Here is a 22,880-nt window from a genome sequence, read left to right as displayed (position 1 = left end):
CCTGGTGGCAAGTTCCCCCCCCCTATAACCAGTAAACACCGTCCCCCTCCCCAAGCTGGAAACAAACCCCTTCAGCCCTTGCTCCCACTCCCCTGCCCTAACCAACAGACCACACTGCACTTCACACCAGATCCCGGCAAATCTCAACCCACCTGTTCCATGAACTTCTGTATTGTTTGTGCTCCTACCAGCCTACTGAATCATACCTCCAGAAGAGAGATTCAGAATCCTCCCCAAGTATGGGGAGGCTCAGCTCCCCCTGCAACTTTAGCTCACTTGCTGGACCAGAACCTCACTGGGCTAATGGAACAACCTGTAGGAAGTAGGATGAAGTGTGTTGGAACTACAGGGTTAGAGAAGCTGCATCTAGAAGCTGCATCTAGAAGGAGGGGCAGTTCCCAAATTGCCCTACCCAGAGCCACCTTCCTCTGTGATCATTTGGACACTAGACTCAAACTGAAAAGGAGGACTTGTGGCACCTTAGAGACTAGCAAATTTATTTAAGCATAAGCTTTCGTGAGCTACAGCTCACTTCATCGGATGCTGTAGCTCACGAAAGCTTATGCTTAAATAAATTTGTTAGTCTCTAAGGTGCCACAAGTCCTCCTTTTCTTTTTGCGGATACAGACTAACACGACTGCTACTCTAGACTCAAACTGTTGCCCTTTTAAAAATGCCTTCAACTCACCCTCTCCCATTATAGCTAGAGAGAGAGGTGAAAATGGAGAGAACCCCCCCCGCCCAACAGAAGGAGGATGGAAAGAAGGTGCTTTTCATCTGTGTAATAGCCTGTTTCTGACAAGGAGCCTCTGTTCTCTTCCACTGGAAAGCTTTTAAGAGCCCTGGAAAGGACAAGCAATTACAAGAAGGTTAGGTGCACCTCATTGGATGTTGTTACAAATCACTCATTGTCATACCAGGCATTTGGGAAAGAGGCCATCAGTGGCTGATTGCCATTTAGGATAAGTGATTTTTGTTTAGAGTGGATAAGCAGATGCAGATTTGGGGGGAAGCTCAGAGTCCTGGCCCTACAGAGACTGCTGAGCTGCTTTCCCCTCCGCCTCACCCCACCTTCTGGAGAGCAAAGCATGTAAACTGCACACTCCCATCCAGGTGCTAATGGTGCATTAGAACCTCTTGAAGAGGTTTTAGAGGGAAGGCTCTGCAATTAACAGTGTGACAGCAAGATCGATAGTCGGATATATTCCCTGCATCGTTGGAGGTGAAGTTTATGCAAAAATCTTTGAGAGTTCTACCGGGCAAGCCCAAGAGAGAACAGAGTACACTAATGAATTTGGTTTTAGTTAAAAGAGCAATCACCCACAAGCTTCTGAGCTTTCCAGGAATGGCCTGAGGTGTTGGCTAAGTGCAGGCGCCTGCCTAGGGCACTACAGTGAAGGAAGTGATGCCATAAGAGTGCTAGGTCCAGAGTGGTTTCTCATCAGCAGGCCAGTTCTGCAGGGCTCCGCTCCACTTGCTCTGTTTCTGCCCATGTGGTCCACTTTCTTTGGCTATCAGGCCAGGGTGCCCTCCAAAATCTGATAGGCTGTCACGTCAACTCCCTCAAAACACCACAGCATCTGGCGCAATGGATTCTGGGTCAACTTTGGGAGCAAGCATTGCTGGCTACAGCCCACCAAAGGATGTCAGTTTGGCAGACGAGCACTGTGGTGACTGGGCCCTCTGGCCCAAGCTACAAAACCCAGAGCTCCAAACGTTACCTAGCAGTTTCCTGGTGGGTCAGGATGACAAAGAAAGGGGCACACAGAAGGAAACCAGAGAGAATATAGCACTACTTATAAAAGAGTGTCAGTATTTAGTCTGTCATGTACATCCAGAGTCTTCAGTCCCATTTCTTACCTCTCAGGCAAGTCCAGAGTTTCCTAGGGAGGCAGCTCCAACCCCCCATGCCCAAATCACCACAAATTCTGTACCTTTTCCTGCAAGACAATTGCCTCTCCCCCTTATGGGACTGTTTTTGCCTCAGCACTCCTTCAGCATTGCAGTCTTCTTGGATGTTACCTCTCTGTGCAACGTGCTGGGTCTGGTTTATATACAGCCCCTGCGCCCCTTCCACTCCCAGCAGCTCTGAGAGGAATGATTAATTGGATTCAACTGCTTGGATTCCCCCCTCCTCCCTTTGACTGTTCACACAGTCAGTCCTGCTTTTGCAAGTGCACCTTGGGCCGGCCCTGAATCTTCCCCACATTCATCGGAGATGGGAGGAGGAGAAAGCAGCTCTTGATGTTTACAAGGGAGCAGAATATTGGAGGCTGGTAAAGCCACTAACAGCCTGACAGCCACAAATAAACAAATTTAGAAAACATCTTAATGTTGAATAAATTGGAGGGTTAGATTAAACAGGAAAGTTAAAGCAATTTGCCATGCACTTGCTCAAAAGAGGAAACAGCCACATTAATTTTCAATTAAACTCATTTTGATGGCAACAATTGTTATCAATTTCTAGTAATAGCTGATTGCAAGAAAAGTTAAAGCAAGGTGTAGGGCGAGGAGAAAAGGGTAGGTTTCAAATTGTTAATCACGCTCCCGTCTGCTTTCCTTGATTAGGGCTCGGTGGGGAACCATTTTCCCATCCTGCAAAAATGTTCCAGATTTCAACCTTTTCCTCTCTTTCCAAAGCAAGATAAAAAGTCAAAATCTTGAAAATTTCGTGAACCAAAAATCCCCCTAAAAACATTGGCTTAGGTTAATCAAAATGTTTTGTTTCAATAATTTCTAAACATTTTGTTTGAGCTTTGACCATTTCATTTTTTTTTTTTTTTTTACTAAACTTAGCTTACATTTTGAAATAAAAAGTTGTTTTGAGCAGCAAAACCAGAATTTTTCATTTTGGTAATTTCAGACCATTTCCCCCCGCAATCTTTTCAAGTCACAAAGCTCATAGAAACCCGACCCTTGCCCATGAAAACATTCAGTTTTGACAAATTGGTATTTTCTGATGAAAATCCGTTTTGTCAGGAAATTCCTGAGCAGCTGTACCCAAGACTTTATCAAGGCTGCATTTTCTTCTGGGCTGGGTGATGCTCTGGTTCAGAGTTTGTCTCTGTGGTCTTGCATAAACTCTCTAAAGCTTGGCTGTTTATCCTAATGCCAAACATAAGATTCAGTGAATACAGCAGGTGTGATTGAAAGAAATACCACAGGGGGTCTCAAACTTTTCAGAGGATGGACCTTCTCTTAATACAGAGATTGTGGTATGGATAAACCCCTTCTTCCATTCACATCCCCCAGCCCCATCTAACTTCCCTTTCTCCATTCATTAAACCCCACACCTCTTCCCCCACCCCGCTTCACTATCAAACACCCAGTCCCACCTAACTTCCCTTTCTCCATTCACCTCTTCCCCCCACCCCACTTCACTATCAATCACCCAGTCCCACTCGCTTTCTGTGGGCTGTTGCTCAATCCCCACCTCCCTTCCCATTGATGCCCCACCTCCACTTCCATTCACAGTCCCACAATATCAACAATAGCCAAAAATCAGAAGTAAAATCCAGCCTCTCTCTGTCTCTCCCCCTCCTCCCGCTGGAACACTAAAGAACCTTACAGAAGTGTTGTTTCAAGTTTAATTCTACAAATGGGTGACTTTACAGGCGGGTATATATATTTTTCTAGCATTAGTCTTTGTGTTACAGTAGCATCTAGAAGTGTGAATCAGGTATCATGTCCTTGCTGTGCAAGGAGCTGCACTGACCTGTAGTGAAAACCATTGTATGCAGTGTTGTTGTCACCGTGTTGGTCCCAGGATGTATAATTAGAAAGACAAGCTGGGTGCGGTTAATATCTTTTATTGTACCAACTTCTGTGGGCGAGAGAGACAAGCTTTCGAGTTAAAACACAGGTCTGGACCTGAGCTCAAGAGCGTGCCTCTTTCAGCACCAGAAGCCTGTCCACTAAAAGACATTACTTCACCCACCTCTTGGAAGTAGTTAATAAGACAGTCGTGTTCCCCCCCCACACACACACAAAAGAACTGACAAGCATTTGGGCTCCGATCCTCCCAGCACTTAACTTCAGGATCCTGAAGCCAACAGGAGTCATCTCTCCTGTGAAGTGAAGCACATGCTTGTAGAATCAGGGCTGTGGTGGTGGACAAGGCCCAACAGGTGGGTGAACGAAACCAGCGGCTAAGGAAGAGGAGGTAGCACTAATGCAAGCCTGATGTTGCAGAGACCATCCCGCAATTAATTGCAATGGAAATAAACTGTTTGTTATTAGTTTGGAGGTTAGGGGGCTGACAGTGGGATTGGTTCTTTAAATTAATTCAACTTCATGGTTAATGAAACCGACAGGCTAAACAATGACACTCCTCAAAGTATTCCTCTGAGAGGGGAACTGGAGGTGGAATGGACCCTGTGTCTCTGGTATGGTTATTTTCCACTCATCTTAATGTGCTTTGAAAGCCCTAGCAATATTGCAGAAAGCCTCAGCCAGAGGATAACTTAATTAAACTTTACTTATGAGAGTTAAATATTCATTATTTGGCTTCAATTACTGCCTTTGCTGTTTTTCCCCACTTCTTTTCACTGGGGCTAATTTGTCTAATGGCTGCTCCTTACAATGACCTGGCTTCATATGCAGCACTTCATTATTTGTGTGGATTGGGCTTCCATCATTCTAGGCCGTGTGCAAACACATAGTAAGATACCGTCCTCGCCTTGAATTACTAGCAGTGAAAGTGGCCCAGGGTGGGAAAGGAAACAGGTACAGAGTGATATGCCCGATGTCTTACAGCAGGTCACATCATTCAAGTTATGCCCGTGGCTGTACAGCAGCAAATTGTGGCAGACTTGGGATTAGATTTCTGGTCTCTAACACCTAGGCCACTGTCCTAACCACCAGACAATGCTGCCTCCAGATGCTACCGTAGCACACACACTAATAGTCATCTAAAATTCATTGTTTTGTTCCCCTTAAAATCCTTTGTGTGTGGCAGCTCTGCTCCAGAGCCGTCTGAATTCCAGCTTTTCTTTCAGACTCTCTCTCTCAAGATCCAAGCACACTTGTACCGTGTCGGAGAATTAATGGTGTGTATTTGAAAACCGTTTGGCAGCCAAATTGCAACAAATAAAGGGAGGAAATAACTGTGCAGCTCCCAGCAATGACACAACATAGCAGTTCTAGCTTAGCTGGCAGCATGAGGCTTTTTGACAGCCTCTTTGAGAAGTGTCTGCAGGAGGCTCTTTGAGAGAAGCACTCAGCTACCATGGGATAAACACTTTAGAAGAAAAACAAATGCCCTGGAAGGCTCATTTAAATGTTCTGCATTTCCTCCCTTCTCTTGAAGTCCCAGCTGCCTCTTTGAACTGTTCTGGTGAGGACAGGAGCCTAGATATCTTGAGATTCAGGATTGCCATTTCCCAAGGAACCTAAGGGGGCTAGGTGCTTAAATTCAACAGGAAGGAGGGCCTAACTCCTGTGAAAATCCAGCCCCAGTCACACCCTTTAGAGTAGTGGTATTGTCCAGTGGATAGGGCATGGATCATCAAGGAGGCTGGAGAAGGGGAAGGATGGTGTAGTAGTTAGCATGGGACTTGGGAGATGTGGGTTCAAATCCTTATTCTGCTATAGACTTTCTGTGTGACCTTGGCCAGATCACTTGGGTTCAGATCCTCAAGGTATGCTGGTGCCTAAATCAATGGGAATTAAGTGCCAAAATACTTTAGAGAATCTGGGCCTATCTCACAGGTGTGGTGTAAGGTTGCCAACCATCCTGGAGTCTCCAGGAATTAAAGATTGTCACGTGATAAAACCTCCAGGAATATGTCCAACCAAAATTGGCAACCCTAATGTGGTGTGAAGATAAATCCATGAAAGTCTGTGAGGTCCTCAGATCCTATGGTAACCGGAGCCATATATGTACCTTAACTAAAGTAAGGACCCTTGCAATTTCTTCCCGTCTGTACCACTAGCTTGCTGTGCAACCTTGGGCAAGTTAATGCTGATTTTCAATAAGTCCTAGTGCACTGGGGCAGTTCCAGAGGACTGGAAGAAAGCTAATGTTTGCGCCAATATTTAAAAAGGGTAAATGAGATGACCCAGGTAATTATAGGTCTGTCAGTCTGACATCGATCCCCGGCAAGATAATGGAGCTGTTAATACAGGACTCAATCAATAAAGAATTAAAAAAGGGTAATATAATTAATGCCAATCAATGTGGGTTTTATGGCAAATAGTCAGTCAAACTACCTTGATATTTTTTTATGAGATTACAAGTTTGGTTTGATAAAGGTAATAGTGTTGATGTAAGGCATTTGACTTGGTACCACGTGACATTTTGATTAAAAAACCAGAATGAACGAACATGGCACACATTAAGTGGATTAAAAGCTGGCTAATCAATATGTCTCAAAATGTAATTGTAATCAGGGAATCATCATCAAATGGGCGTGTTTCTAGCAGTGTCCTGCAGGGGGTTCTGCAGGGATTGGTTCTTGGACCTGTTCTGTTTGTTTTCTTCCAGGTCATTAACAAAAATGTTAAAGTCATCACTGAGAAAGTTTGCAGATGATACAAAAATTGGATGAGTGGTCAACAGTGAAGAGGACAGGTTATTGATACAGAGTAATCTGGATTGTTTAGTAAACTAGGTACAAGCAAACAATATGCATTTAATATGGTTTACTGTAAATGTATACAGAGCTAGTCAAAAAAAATTTTGTGAAACTTTTTGCGGGGTGAAAAAAGGCTTTGGACCAAATGAATTTTGAGGTGGTGGAGATTCAATTTTTGTTTTAAATATTCAGGCTCTTGTTGGGGGAAAAAAACCCCAAAACTATTTTTTTTGACAAATTTGGAAATATTTGTGTGTTGTCAAAATGTTGTTTTTTTGAGGCGGGGTGGGAGGGAAATATTTTCCTGACCTGCTCTAACATGGGGCTACAAGTAGATTTCTCCCTCCCGGGGATGCTGTGAAATGTTGGCACAGCAATTTAAGATTGCCCAGAGAAAGAAAAATGCAGGGAAAGGCAAGGTATTATTTAATCATCAGCATCCATTGGAACCTAAAATCCCATGGAAAGAACCTCAGATTCTGGCTGAGATGGAGGTTCATTTCTCCCTCCCTCCTTCCTATCTCAGCCCTTCTGTCTGTATCTGTTCCTTTCCCTTAGATGTGTGCAGCTTTAGCTTCCTTACTTTTCCTTCTTTGCTTGTGCAAGGAACCATTCCCTCTCCAATGAGCCAGAGGGAATCAGAGGAAGAGCTAGGTCAGTGGTTTTCAAAGTTTTTTCATTTGTGGACATAGGTGCTGGAACTGGGGGTGATGCTGCACCCCCTGGCTTGAAGTAGTAATAACAACCCAAATACATGGTTTCCACCGTCATAGCACCCGCACAGTAAAAATTGGTCCAACACCACTGTTTGCAGACCCCTAAAAAATTTCAAATGCAGGTGCGGACCCCTTTGGAAATCTAAGTTTGCGGATCCTTATGGGACCACGGATCACAGGTTGAAAATCGCTGTTCTATGGTAACGGCAACCTTTCGTGGTCCCCTGAGACATCTTCTGCGGACCTCAGGTTGAAAACCTCTGATTTAGATTGCTCCCTGTCTCCATTGCCCCCTACTTAGTCCCCCAGTGCCTATGTCCCCCAAACACAACAAACTCTCTGGGTGCTTTAAAGATAACTCAATAAATCTTCATCCGGGGCAGAGTGATGAATTGAAGCCTATGGGAAGTCCTCTTATCACTGCTGCGCACATGTGCCTGGGCCGTGGAGGAGTGTAAGCCTGTGCGTTTGTGGATGGCATGATGGAGATGGGGCATCGGCGAGCCGTTTTCTTGTCCTTCCATTTCTCTCACGTGTTTCCCCCGATGCGGCTTCGGGTGCTGCGCTGTGCCTCGTTGCTGTAGCCCATCTCTTCACAATGCAGACGGAGGCAATCAGAAAAGTTGGGTTGCCGTCATGTGATATATTACAAGCAGGTCTGGTAGCACTGCCTGTTGTTACAGGTGCCCGACACTTGCCGTTATACCCTGCATTCAGTTGCTTACAACTTGGCCCAACTTTGTGCGTGTGGGTTGAAAGTTTCCATGCTGGCTGTCTGCCCCAAGCTGATTTTTGTACAAAAGCTGTACAAATGTTTAAAGTGAAATTCTGAAGTCAATGGGGCTTCGGTGTGGCCAGGATTTTGCCCAGATCCAGGCTGCTGCAGTGTCTGGCGGTGAAAGGCTAAAGCCAGGTTTCAGAGTAACAGCCGTGTTAGTCTGTATTCGCAAAAAGAAAAGGAGGTCTTGTGGCACCTTAGAGACTAACCAATTTGTTTGAGCATAAGCTTTCATGCATCCAGCATCGATGAAGTGAGCTGTAGCTCATGAAAGCTCATGCTCAAATAAATTGGTTAGTCTCTAAGGTGCCACAAGTACTCCTTTTCTAAAGGCTAAAGCGTTAGTCCACTGCTGCCAGGCAGCTTCTTCTGGGCTCAGAGCTCAGGCAAGAAACCTGACTGAGCTAGTGAGCCAGCTTCCTTGCTGGTTTCAGAGTAGCAGCCGTGTTAGTCTGTATTCGCAAAAAGAAAAGGAGGACTTGTGGCACCTTAGAGACTAACCAATTTATTTGAGCATAAGCTTTCGTGAGCTACAGCTCACTTCATCGGATGCTGGATGCATCACAGCCATTGGGGCAAGGCTGGTAACTGTGGGGCACCAAGTAACCAAGAGGGACATGGTAAAGAGCAGGAGTGCCCAGGCTGGCAGTGAACGAAGCAGTCCTGGTAGTTTGCCAGCCACCTGGGGTCGACCCCTGGGAATTCCTGACACCCCTCTAATGAACTGCTTTCTCTACTTGTTCTCACTTGACTTGAACTGAACAGGCAGCCCAGAGGATTTGTATCAATAAGAAGCAATCAGGGCCAGCCATAATGCTACCAATCAATATATAATTGTATCTAGGTCGGTCTATTACCGCAGGCCTCTTCTCGCTGATTGCTGTGGAGGTACTTTGATTTGAACAATTGTTTTCTCGGGCTGCTGGGATCCAGGATAGAACATCCACTATATTGCAACAGGCGGGGCCTGGGCTGCACTGGGCATCTGATGCATCTGTAGAGGAGATTAGGGGATGAGATGTGTGTGTGTGTGCGTGTGTGTGTGCTGGGGAGGGACCTTACCTTTGCATGGGGGTGCGAGGCAGGTTTTAGTAAATGCTACAACATGTTTGCATGTAGAGTGGTCAGAGACAGGTTGTGTCTCCAGGTCCCTATACATCCCCCTGGTGTCCTGGAGAGGCCAGAACTGTGCTACAAGGGGGTAGGGGCAGAATTCCCCTGCTGCAGGCACAGCAGAGGGACGCCCCATCACAGGAGATGTGCCAGGTGTGGGTCCAGGGTGGTGTATTGGAAGCTGGAGGGGGAGTCTCTGTAGTGCTCACTGGTAGGCTGGTCCAGACTGCAGAGCAGCCCTCAGCCCCTAAGCCATCTTCGGCACCTCTCCACCCGGGTTGCATCTCCTGGAGGTCAGGGAAAGGCGTGAGACAGTACAATGGAACGGAGACAAAATGGGAATGTCTCCCTCTCCCTTGGGGGTCTCCTGCGGGTGCTCCTCAAAGGGCCCAGCCAGGATCCCAGATGGGTGGCTCAAGGATCCAAGCCACTCTACCATAAAGCCAGCGGAAAGGCTCCCATTGAGCTCAGCGGGAGTTGGATCAGGCTGAAAGTTATGATCTGGGATGGAACTCCCACAAAGTCTAGCAGGTTCAGACTCAGCATTGCGGTTCAGCTCACTGGGGCTGTCAGCACCAAACTGGGATCTGAGCCGAAATGTCTCCGAACTATGAGGATGGAGTCTTAGTCCTCCTGCTCCCAGTTGGCTTGGTTCTCCTCTCGCTGGTGCAAATCAGGAAGGACCCAAGTGAAGCCAATGCTGTGACAGACCCTTAGTGAGGGAAGAATCTGGCTGTGCAGCTCTAATGGGACCTGTATCACTCTAGGGGAGTTAGCCAGCCTAGCTCTGCAATGAATGACCCTTCTTGGCAGTAGCTTTAATAATGAATTGGTACCTATCCCCAAATAGCTGCCTTATCAAATCTAGATGAGAGGGGCATTCAGGAAGCTGCATCAGGAGCATCCCCAGATAGCAGCTGTGTCTGGAGATACCATCTGTGGCCCTGGGCTCATGGAGGAAGTGGTGATTGGAGAAAATATCACTGGATATCCATCCATCCATCCATGGATATCACTGGATATCCATCCCCACCAAGGCTGGGATCGTTCCGTCTTGCTGTCCTATAAATATTCCATCAGGGAGTGAACAAGCGGGAGAGAGGGAAATGACATACCACTACACAAGCAACTGGGGGAGATCAGCAGCCGCTCCAAAGCCTGTTTTAATAGGCGCAATATATTTCTGGAACCAGAGTTTTAAAGGAGGGTAGGGGATGCAGGAGAAGCAGAGGGGAATACAATGCTGAGGATGTATGGTTTCCAAATGGTCTCGTAAGGCTGCAGTGAAAGCACAATCATGTGTTCTCTAGACAACCATTTGGCTTTCCCTGGAGTCATTTCTGTGGACACCCATTTCCCCTTGCATGTGTCTTAGCAGAAAGGCCGTGAAGGGTGCAAATCTCTCTCACCCACTGATGTGGAGGACACAATAGGGTGCATGGGCGCTGTGCTTGCACTGCAGATCTACTCACTCTGTGAACGTACAGAGCACTCCAGTCTTCACACTTGGGAAAGAGGTGGAATGGGATGGAAAACAGGAAAGCGTGTGGGGAGCAACTGGTATTATTAAAAAAAACAATAATGAAGAGGGAAAAAATTTCTCTGCTTTCATAGTTTGTGCTAACCCCAGAGGCCCTGGAGACAATAATAGCCCCGTGTTCAGAGGCTTTACCCTGATCCCCCTCTGAAATCGATGTAAATCACAAGTCAATGGATTGACCCTGGGAGAAAAAAGAAGCCCATTGAATTTATACATGGGGAAAGACCGATCAGGTCACCCAGGCCCGTGCAGTATGGGAGCCCATGTTGCAGGTCCCTCCATCTGTCACTCTGTTCAGCTTCAGGTCTGTGCAGCGAGATGCAGCCAGAGTGAAAGCCCAGAGAGGCCAAGCTAAGGGAGGGCGGGGTTCAGGCGTGAAAGAGTTAAACGCTGTTTGGTGGAATGCAGAGACCCAGGACAATCTGACGGTGAGATATTTTCCTCCCACAAGTGGGTCAGAAGAGCTCCGCAGAACGGGAACCCGAGCATCAATTTTAATTGCCCAGCATGCGCTGGAGTGTGCAGTCTGCTATTTCAGTGGCTTCGAGCCGTGGTCCTGATTTATGTAAGACTTCTAAGCCCACTGCCGCTACTCCAGATCTTCCCACAGAGCAAAGCAGACATCGCTGCCGTTTGGTTACATGATACCGTACCTGCCAGGGAAGGAAATACCAGCAAGTCACTGAAGTGCAATCAAGTTCCTAGCAGTCCCAGGAGCGCTGTGCAACTGCCCCCATCACCGTCAAGAAAACACACAAACTCTTCGTTAAGAGAGGCCTGTCTGACTGTGGACTTTATCCCATTCCCATCACTGTAGTGTCTGGCCTGGCGTTCAGCCCTCCAGATCCACCCTGTATAAGGTCAGGGCACGCATGGTGCTTAGATACCCTAGACCAGCTTCTCACTTCCCCACCCAAAGCCCTTTTAAGTCACTCTGGCTGAGTAGAGGGGCCATAACATGGATATATATGGCCCCTGAAAATGCCCCATGGCCGGTGTAACAGCTTTGTGCCAGCCAGGATCCCAGCCCCTTGAATGGAGGGTGGATCAGTGGCATGGCTGCATTGTTTTGTACTATGCTATGGCTATTCTCAGCTTCTCTGGCCACATAGAAGGCCGTGGGAAGCAGGGTGTATGCCAGAGCAGCATTTGGGGCTGGACAGTCCCCTGCACAGGCCTCAAATATAGGAACCTCCAAGAGGGGTTAAAGCATCTTAACCCCCTTCAAAACTGTCCTAGGTACGAGTCTCAGGACCCTGGTCTAAATGTCCAGATCTAAAATGTTCTTTGCTTTTCAGCTGGGCCTGAACCACAATCCTAGATTTGACCAACCCCAGACTTTGGAGAAGTTCAGATCCAGATTTGGAGCTGAGTTTTCCTGATGGTTGGGATCCAGGACTACCCTGGGTAAATGTCCTGAACTGGGAACATCTGAGCTTTTAGGAGGCAAGGTCCATGCAACCCCTGGTCAAAGCGGTCCCAGCCGCAAGAAGAGTGGTTCTCAGCTGATTGCAGCCGAGTAGATCCTGCTGTTGCACTGTGCTCCATCAAGCCCCCACTAATCCCTCAGCTCCCGTCATGACGTGCAAGGACTGGCAATGGCTGACAGTTCTGTGACTTGATGCATCTTGCATATGCAGCACATGCTGACCAGGGCAGGATGAGCTGATGGGGCAAAATCCCTCTGGATCCAGGTCTGGTTGAAATGTTCTGACCAAAAAAACCCAAAAACCCTGTTCCTGATGAAATATGGGGTTTGTTGGTCAGTATCCACAATTATTGCGTGAAATGTTCAGACTTTTCCAATGGGAAAATTCGCTCTGTTTTGAATCGACTTTTTGAAATGTCGAAAATGTTGGCATTTCCAAGTGGAAGGCTTCTGCTTGAACCCTGAAACTTTTTGTTCCAACTCTTCCAAATTGAAATCTTTCACAACTTTTCATTCTGTAAAAATGTTCGGTATTTTGACCTTTCAGCTTGTTTCAGGATGAAAACACATGTCAAAATATCAGAATTCCCCACAGAATGGAAATTTCCATTCTCCGTTTACCCCTAGGTTTGTTATGGTCTCAGTCCACTGCTGCCTCTGGACCCTTTTACAATGCACATCACTTGTTGGCACCATCACTTATTCCCGCACCAACCATCCAAAGGAAAGTATCAGCAGGGGGCACTCTCTTCACAGCTGCCAGTGGCTATGTGATTTAAACCTGACTCTGCCCAACCCCCTGGCCAACTGGGGGGCAGGTATTCTAGCTCTGCTAGAAAACATGATTACTTACCAAGTCAGCTGTGTTCATCAGCCTGCCAGGGACCATAAAAACCTCGATGTATGAAATTAGCTTGATTCTGTAAAATAGTTACATCAGGACGGTTGTCAGGAAATCAATAGCACGCTGTAATTATGCCCATAAACATGCTGAAAAAGCAGGACGGGTCAGAGGGAAATGAGGCGGGGGGGCAGAGGAGGGCGACGGAGTGCGGCAGGCGCTGTTGCTGGGCCCCAGCGAAAATGACTCACTTTGATCTATAATACAGCACACTACAAGAAAAGAAAAGATCCATACAGCCAAGCTGCAGCACTGGGGCAAGGAGTCAGATCTTTGTCCTGGTGGTGAAGGGTCCTGGTTTCATTTGTGATTTTTTTTTTTTTACCTGAATTATTTCCATGATCCCAAGAGGACTCTCCCTACAAAGGGGAAATAGGACCTGTAGCACCCCATCCCCAGCCCACAAGGGTGAGCTGCAGGGTTTGAACTGGGGACCTTCAGCATCTCAGCATTGACCTCTACTGTTAAGAGCTCCACAGAGGAATCTGTTTGGAGCCCACAACAAGCTTTATTATGCCTATGAACCCCACATTCTTGAGCACCATCTTCAGGCACCTTCTCTGTTAAATACCTGTTTACCTATAGACGGCTTTAGAGTACTCTCGTATCATCAGCCCAGAACAATGGAACAACTCGAGCCCAGTGGAAGAGTGATGCCTATGAATCCCCTAGGGACTAAAGAAAAAGAATAATGTACCATTGCTGTCTCAGGGGAATCTCACTCTGATGGAGCCGTCTTCTGCTCTGATATTGTTGTGGATGCCAGTAGGGGGTGCTGCTCCCCAGAACAGTCACAGGGGCATCTGACACCTGAGTGTTACTCTCTTGATATAGATCCTGAGAACTGGCCCAGCAAGCCACCCCTGACCCCAGCAGAGCATGCGGTGCTGCAGCCAGAGAGGCTAGGCCTTGCTCAAGTACATGCATTTGGCAGCAGAAGGAGCCAGGCCAGTGAAGCGAAGAAGGTTGATCTGAATCACACAGGCTCTGTTGACCAAATAAAATCCCCAGGTCTTCAGAGACTCCGTATAAGCTTTCTCGGCTTTCCATATGGAAACCTTTTGAAGGAACACGCCAATGGTTTTGTGTGTGCGTCTTCCACTGCCTTCATCACGTCCCATGAAATCATGCAGAGCAAGCTGGCTGCTTGCCCTGTGGAGGAAGAGAGAGAGGAATTTGGGTGGATCTTGGCCGGATTTTGCAGTTTGGAGTTAATGAGAGCGTATCTATTAAGATGATCTTGGCAACTAGATCAGTGATGCCGAAATCCTTTGTAATGTAATGTAATCCTTTGTGTGTAATAAAATAGAGATTCCCATCTCTGCTTATCATGGGGCCATTAGCCCGAACCTAACCGCCCCAGTGCAGAAATCCAAATCCAGGCTCTGCCAGTACCTTCTTACCCTATTCCTGACCTGTCACCCCATTCTCTATTTTCCCTTGGGACGCAGAAGGGTGGTGAGATGAGGCAGGGGGAGTGAGCGTGGAAAACATCAGCATGGGAGGAGGTACTGCAGATCAGTGGTAGTAAATCTAACTGATGGCTGAGCTCACCACAGGCCCGAGGGATGATGCGACATGGGGCTGATGCTGTTACGGCGGCATCCCAACTGGTGGATGTGAGAGTTCTCTGTTATGTGCTGGGAGGTACGCAAAGGAGACTGGTGGGCTCCAAAGGGCCATTGGATGGAGTGGGTGGGTGGAGGAATCCCCTGGGCTGTGAAATATGAGGCATGATCCAAGTGGGGAGCTGCACTTAATGTTATTGGGGCAGGCATCAGAGCACCACTTGCTGCCCCACAGGGCAGTCCAGAGAGGAGCATTATGGGACATCTTAAAGGACCCCCAGCTGGCTTGGCATTCTTTCAGTCACACCCCAGCAGGACACAGCTGCATCCTCATGGGGCTTCATCTATTTGCTTTGTCAATGCCATGTGGAGGGAGAGGGTGTCAGAGCGAGAAGGAAAGCAGCGAGCAGCTGCTCATCCCTCGTGGCCGGTGGGCCATGGCCATTGTACCCACCAGTACCTGAGACCTTTCAAAGATGTCGAACACCTGCCAAACCCAAGGGATTTACTCAAAGAAGAGAAATCAGAGAAAGGTGCCATGTAGAGAACCGGCTTAATTCTGATCTATGAGCATCCTGTCAAGGCTGTATGAAGCCCAGTGGCTTGACCTGTATCTGCCTGTCGGGTCTATATGCTGAGATCACTTGGGCTGATTGCTTCTTGGAATAACTGGGATCATTTTCAAGTGGACACAGAAATCCAGTTGAGATCTCTCTCCTCCTCCCAGGCTGCAGCCAGAGCCCATTCCAGGGGGCACAGAATCCCCTTCCTGGTTCTTGTTTTCTATTATTCCAGGTAAATAAAGCCAAAGGAGGCCTCTGACCCTAAAGCCTGGTCTTTGCTAACCAATGTTATTTACTTTGCACGTTCCTGATCAGGATGCTTTCTCCTTTATCCACCTAACGTGGCTCATGCTTCTCGTTGCGTCTTTTGCCCTTCACGCAACAAAAACAATATGAAGACAACACAGGGGTTCCAAATAATCATGTTTACAAGTGCACAGCAGCAGGGTCTGCACAGGCCGTTAGTGCAAGGCACGAGAGCGCTCTGGAGTGTCATACTCCAGCTTCTTGTGCACTAGCTCTTCGTATTGACATGGTCTTGATATGCACAAACGTGCCAGGCCTTGGTATATATGCTCTGCTGATCTGGCTGCTTTCTGGAAGCTTCTCCAAACATAGAACACAGTGAGCACCACTGAAAGGCTCTCAAACTATTTAAAGGGCTACTACTCCATTCCTAGACACTTCATTTTCTTCCCCCTTTCAGGTAAAATGACATTACAAAAAAAAATTACAAATGCGTTACTCGCAAAACTACTATCGCTAAATATATAACATGCTACAAATTAAGTCTGAGAGGTGGTTTATTACTTCATTGTTGCCCACTCTTGTGATTTTATTACAAGTCTCATGATATTTGGTCTTTTCCATCAAGTCCCAGCACTGGGAGTCCTGTGATTTCATGAATACCTCAGTTTAAAAAATGTAAGTTTCTAGACCTCACAGTGGCAGAGGGAAGCTTAAAAACATGAGCGGAGTTAGCCCTACAGCAGTGATTTTCAAACGTTTTGTATTGGTGACCCCTTTCACACAGCCAGCCTCTGAGTGTGACTCCCCCCTTTAAAAATGAAAAAGGAGGGGGGTTTAATTTAATTTAATGGGGACTCCCATGTAACTACCTTGCAACCCTGAGTTTCAGAAGCCCTGCCCTACAGGTACAAAAGCCAGAAAGAAAATAAACCGAACTCGATATTTAAAAAAAAAAATCACGATTTAAGCCAGTCTCATTATTTTTTGGCACTGGCCTGTGATTTATGGACACTTGAGGTGTGATGGGTGCTGCAACCTGTCTAGATAACATCTCGTAAGTATTAACATCTCTGGTCAGTGCTTTAGGAGCAGCCGGTTTGAAGGATGAGAAGCTGGAGAGAGTTCTAAAGATGGAAGAAGATTTTAAAAGGTGAGAGGCAGAAACGGTGCGTGCGCTGATCCGGGAAGTGGCTCGGCATTCTCTACTTATCTATCATGTTAAGTAGAAACAATGCTATTCTGCACAGAAATCGCCCGCCTGCCATTGCCCATTAGGAGAGTTTATATGATGCCTCGAAATATTGAGTCTGATGTTTGTTGGCATTAATATCGCCATTAATATTAATATCCCCTGCAACACCAGAGTCATGTTAATAATATTTCCTGCAGGCTCCACCGTCTGTTTCCCAACTGCATGTTCCCAGACCTTCCTCCGCAAGCTTGTTTTTAAGGATTTCTTTTTTTTAACAGCTGATTGATCATGCAGTAGAACGAGACCTGGTGTAAGCTCCTGTCCTCATTCACCCAATAGACCGTACTGCCCCAAGCATTGTTAACCCCATGGAGTTCAGATCGTTTTTCTTTCACTCTTACTTCGGGATGCATTCAGATATCATGGTGACAACAATTCCTAATATTAGTAGGATTATTATTTATTAGTTGTGCTGCAGTAGTGGCGAAGAGGTGCAGTCATAGACCAGGACCCCATTGTGTTAGGAGCTGTACAACCACAGAACAGCTCCTTCCTTCTCCTTCCCCAAAGAGCTGGCAGCCTGGAATCTAAGAACCTTGATGGGTTGATAGATGGTTTCTTGTACCCATAAGGCCCAATTCTACCTTCACTGACACCATTACAGCTTTATGAAGGCTGAGGTGAGTTTATGGCATGGCTGTGGGGAGCTCAGGGCTGATCTAGCAGCGGGGGTCGTAGGTCTGGACTGAGATGCCTTGGCAGAGCGGTGTGTGGGAAGGTGAGGACTGCATTGGCAGGGAGGCTGTGGGTCACATTGGCAGAACTGCGTGGGGAGCCCGGGCTGCAGCTCAGGATGGAGATTGCACCACAGCAACTGAAAGGAGAATTTAGCTCATAGCTGACAAGTGCATGCCATGGTGTGTTTCTGTTGACACTCCGCCTTAAGATCCCATTAACAAGCATGGCCGCCTAAAAACCTTACTGAGCTCCACAGCCTTTCCAAGAGACATGCAGATGGTTTGCTTTCTCATGGAGACTCCAGAGCTCTCTCTCTTGGCTACCTCTGAGTGTTTATGATTATTGTTTGTTAAATAATTATCACATCAATTGTGCTTTTCATCTTCAAAGCACTTTATAATGCTAGCTAATCCTTGGATTAGTTTGTTCGCACTCATGGAAATGAGGGACTGGGAACTTTGAAGATAACCAGGCGTAATATTAGAAGATGCTGAGCAATTGTCCCTCCCCTCAGCTCTGCTGAAGCACCTCAGTCCTGACAGGTAGCACCCCCTACTATTTGAATCCTGGGCTTTTCTACACAGCTCTGCTGATGCACTTCGATCTGTGTTTGCTGTACCTGTCCTGGGCTTCCCACACAGCTGCGCTGGAGCCCCTGAATCCTGACCTGGAGTTCCCCCTTCCCCCTGCTATTCCAGTCCTTCCTTTACCACTCTGGCATCTGAGCACACACTACTGGTACCGCCCTGTGCCAGGGCTTGCCAACTGCTCAGAAAAGGACGTTTGAGACGGAGGCCAGACACTTTCTCTCTCTCCAGTTTTGTAACTTTTCCAGCTAGTATAAAAATGTGCTTTGCTCTCCCCAGGTCTTGTTGACCTGACCTCTTTGCCAGGGATTGTGTTTTTCTATTGATGCAATCAATGGAAACAGCCAAGCAGTGATTATGAGTTTGATTTGCTGCTGTCTGTGATTGAAGCGGCCCTTTCTAAGGCCTGTGTTATCGCCATTCGAGCTGAGGGACATCTCCCAGACTCTATGGGGACTCTTAGCCTTGTGTGGCTTTGCTTGTGAGGGTTTGTGAGAATGCGTAGCTGGCTTTTCTGTTTGATCCTGCGTCAAGACTCTGGCTTTATTATTTCCCCAGACTCTGTGATTATCCCCCAAATCATTCTAGGCAATGAAAAGCCACGAACACTCTTAGCCAAGCTGCTGGGTGCACGTAGAAAGATGGAGTTACGGTTTATTTGGACTGCACACGTTGGTGGAAGCAGGGAAAACATTTCAAAACAGGGATGGTGATGGTTTGAGGACAGAAAGAGCTGTAGGCAAAGTAGGGGTGATGGGCAGTTTTATGCTGGAGAGGTGACCATCTTGTGGGACTTGCCATGATCTCTGGAGAGACAAGGTGGGTGAGATTATGTCTTTTATTGGACCAACTTCTGTTGGTGAAAGAGCCAAGGCTTTCTGGTGGGATTTCACGGTAAGGAAAAGCTATCCGGCCACAAGGCCCCTGAACACCAGCCTCCCTGTGCACACAAAGCAAACACCTATTGCGACAAACGCTTGGCTGGAAGCCTTTGAGCTTGCAACACCTTGCGCCCTTTGCCAACAGCCGCCTCCTGCATTTGCCAAGCCTTTGGTTACTGCACCCTAGGGAAATGCTGCTAGCGGGGTCCAGTTGAACCTGTGCCACCCTCAGTGGGTCTTCCCCGGTTGTGACAGGGAGCCAGGTAGTCTGCAGCTGCCAGGCCTCCTGATTCCATCTCACAAGGGCTACCTAGCAGCCCCTACTTCTGGCAACAGTGCTGGGCGCAATGCTTCAGAAGTCCTTTGCAGAGGATAAAGAGATGGTGATTTTTATCCGAGGCTCTCAAAGCACTTTGGAAAGTCAGGTAAATAGCACGGTCCCCATTTTACAGATGGAGTAAACTCCTAGGAAGTGACTTTGCCCTAGGTCATAGAATGTCAGTGACAGGGTTGGCGATGCAACTCGGGGGCCAGATTGTAAAAGGTGCTAGTGTGAATGCACCGAAACAGTGTTGCACTGCAAAACAGCCAATCATTTCACACAGTTACTATCCTTGCAATGGTTTTCTTCTTGTTCATGCTCTAACAACTGGCACCAGCTCAGGCTTACAAACTCCCTTGCCTCACGTTTCCCTTTGAATTCTAGGCCCTATATATTGCCTTTGCTGCCAGCCTAGCATTACACGCTCATGATTAAACTGTGGAACTCCTTGCCACAGGAAGTTATTGGGGCCAAGAACTTAACAAGATTAAAAATGGGATTGGATATTTCTCTGACTGCCAAGAATATCCACAGTTATTAATGATTAATGATGACAAAACATTTGGGAAGGGATATTAAATCTTGTGCTTCATGGCTTAAGCCAGTCTGTAAATATTAGAGATCAGGATGAGACCTGTGATGGGGCCAGTTATCCCACATCTGCTAGTGCAGGGTTCTTACATCATCCTCTGTCTCATCTGGTGTGGACTACTGTTAGAGACAGGATACTGGGCTAGATGGAACCCAGGTCTGATCCAGATCTGATTGCAAACTATTGAAATTCCTATGCTTCTATGCAGCACTTGTTGGTTTATTCCCTTACTTTAGGATTGCCCTGTACGAGGCTAAAGAAGAAATCAATTCAAGTGTTTGGTTTTGGAATGAAATACAGCTGATAAATAAAATGACACACATCTCACAGCAGAGTGGTGCTAGAGACCTTGGGTATCAGGAACAGATTAGCAACCCCAACCCTGCTCCTCCTGAAAATGAGGAGGGGAAATCACACATTTAGTTTTAATAGTATGTTCAATTAGTTCTGAGTTTAAAACTTGACTCATGACACCCGTAAATGAAATTTGCTGCAACCTGCAGTGGGTTGCCAATGAGGAAATGTCCCCTCCACTGGCTCTCTGGGACGGAAGGAAAGAAATAATCGCAGCAGCTGGGACTTTTAGCAGCTGCTTACAGCGACTGGTGAAAGTCTGGCCATGTGTTACCTCCCTGTTTCAGCAACATGAATGGTGCTCCTTGCTGGCTACTGGAAGGATAGGGTAGCTGGGTGATGGTACCTCATAGTGATCTCTCCTGTGTGGTGCAGTCGTGTAGAATCCTGCCTGACTCTCAGCTTTTACAGAATCACTTAGTTTCCCTCCGCTTTCTTCAACTGTCATGGCACCCGGTACAAAGACAGAGAGAGGGAGAAAAAAGATGTTATGCTCAAACTGTAATGTTCGGAAGAAAAACAAATTCAGATTTGCAGGGGAAGTGTCAGCCGAGAACATTCAAGTGAGATTTACTATTCTATTCTTATTGCAGTTTTACAAAGGCACAGCACCAGTGAGATGCATGCTCTAGTGTGCTGTGTAAGATGGCTGGGGGGACTGGAAGGCTTGCAGGTGGGGAGTGGGGCAGTAGGGGGTGGCCTACAAAGCCTGTCAGCCCAAGGGGCCAGATTTAAAAAGAGCCCAGTATGCAATTGTAACCCACACACCTCCTGGGGGTGGTGCTCTCTGTCCCATCTAGTGGCACCAAGACCACTTAGAGAGAGATTAAGGAGCCTCTGCTACAGCCTTAGCCAAGGGCCATGTGGCTTTTAGCTCATTCAGTAGAGGCTCATGCATTTAGCTCCAGAGGTCCCAGGTTCGATCCCGCCCGCTGACTCTGACGACTGGGGTCTGTTAGTGTTATGCAATGTGCACTCAGCCTGAAAGTGGGCTCTTCTGAAAATGCAAACACTTACTCAGGCACATAAATGGGAGTTGAGCTCTTGGGAAAATCCAGCCTTAAGTGCTACAGTGAGTTGCCTGGTGCAGAACAGTTCTGAGAATCAGGTCCTTAGCTAGGTGGCTAAATGGGTTTCTGGTTTGTATGTAGCTCAGTTCAATGGGGCTGAATAAATTTTGCTACTATTATGTTCTCTACAGCTTCTTACACTGCTCTGATTCCCGTAGTGTTTGAGTGCCCTCAAGTCATGCATTAAGTGACGGACTGACGTCTGTCAGGTGTCGTTTGTTCTCTCGCTCATCCTTTCCCCAGGAGACTTGTGTGTGCGGAGGAGGGTTTGATCAGCAAAAAATTCATTTTGGTTGACATTTTCCATTTTTGTAGTTTAAAATAAAAACACACCAAAAATGAAACATTTGCTTTTGGTTTAAAAAAAATGGTAATTTTTTTTTTCATTTTTGGAAACCAATCATTTTTACTGAAAACCGCTTTCAAAAATCTCCAATTTTTCAGTTTTTGGTTCTTCATTTTAAACAAATTTCAGGAAATTTCAGGATAAAAATGATTTGATTTCAATATGTCTCACAAAAATATAATTCTAATTTCCCAATGAGCTCTAGCAATATTTGGATCTAGGCTTGGTAAGCTGGATAGTCTAGTTCTGGGGTTTTGGGTCAGTCCAGTCATGGACCAGCTGTCGGTTCCAATCCAAATGCCTTCCCACATCAGGGTTGTGTAAATCTGGGCTTTTGGCCCTTTAGCTGGGACAGGTATCCACTCTCTCCTCATTGCTGCCTTTGCTGGCAGGCTCAGCTGAAAGGCCAAGGACTGTTTGCCCATGGAGCCAGAACTCCTATCTCCTATAGAAGTGGAGTCCTTCCAGGTTAGTTGGTGAGCAGTAAAGAGAGAACTCCCTCTGCCGCTCGCCCTGCTCTGTAGACAGGCAGAGGTCTCACTTCACTGGAGCCGTCAATCTGGGCATCTTTCTCTAGCACAAAATTCACTGTGGACAAAAACCATGGCCATACCTATTTAATCCCATCAATTTAAAACCTTGTTCCATCTGGCTCCTGTCCTTTCTTCCAGCAGGTTGTCGTTCCCATCCGAGCTGGCAGCTAACTACAGAGTGTCGGAGTCACTATCATAAGGAATAGACCTGTTAATTCCTGTTAAGGAATAGACTTGTGCTGGGCAGCCCACTGGGTCAAACCTGGGGGGCAGGCTCAGTGTGACGTAGGCTAAATGACTGGTAGCAGCTGACCGCACAGCCCCTAAACGACAATAGTGGAACAGTCAGTGTGGTGGTGTGGTAGCCACGCCAGTCCCAGGATATTAGAAAAACACGGAGGGCAAGGTCATATCTTTTATTGGACCAACTTTGGTTGGTGAAAGAGTCAAGCTTACACAGGCAACTTGAAGAAGAGCTCTGGGTAGGCAGGAAAACTTTTCTCTCTCACCAACAGAAGGTGGTCCAGTCAAAAATATTACCTCATCCACCTTGTTTCTCTAGTCCAATGTAATGATACTTGAAAATCATCCTCTTGCCAGGCAATTTTATCCACTAAAGATCTGTGTTAATGGGGCCAGTTGTCTCTGACCTTACAGGGAGGAAATACATGACAAGACATCCAAAGCCGCTATCACCTCAAACCCCTCTTCTCCCACCTCTTCCCCCACGTACATTTCTTTCTGTCCCAAGTGAGCCAACTCCTTGCACTTGAGCATTGCACAAGAGGTGTGTCTGCTTATAGTGGGGTGCAGCTCCTGAAGTGGGAGGTGCC

Source organism: Chelonia mydas, chromosome 26 (assembly GCF_015237465.2).
Source record: "Chelonia mydas isolate rCheMyd1 chromosome 26, rCheMyd1.pri.v2, whole genome shotgun sequence".
Lineage (NCBI taxonomy): Eukaryota > Metazoa > Chordata > Testudines > Cheloniidae > Chelonia > Chelonia mydas.
Note: the sequence above shows the minus strand (reverse complement) of the source record.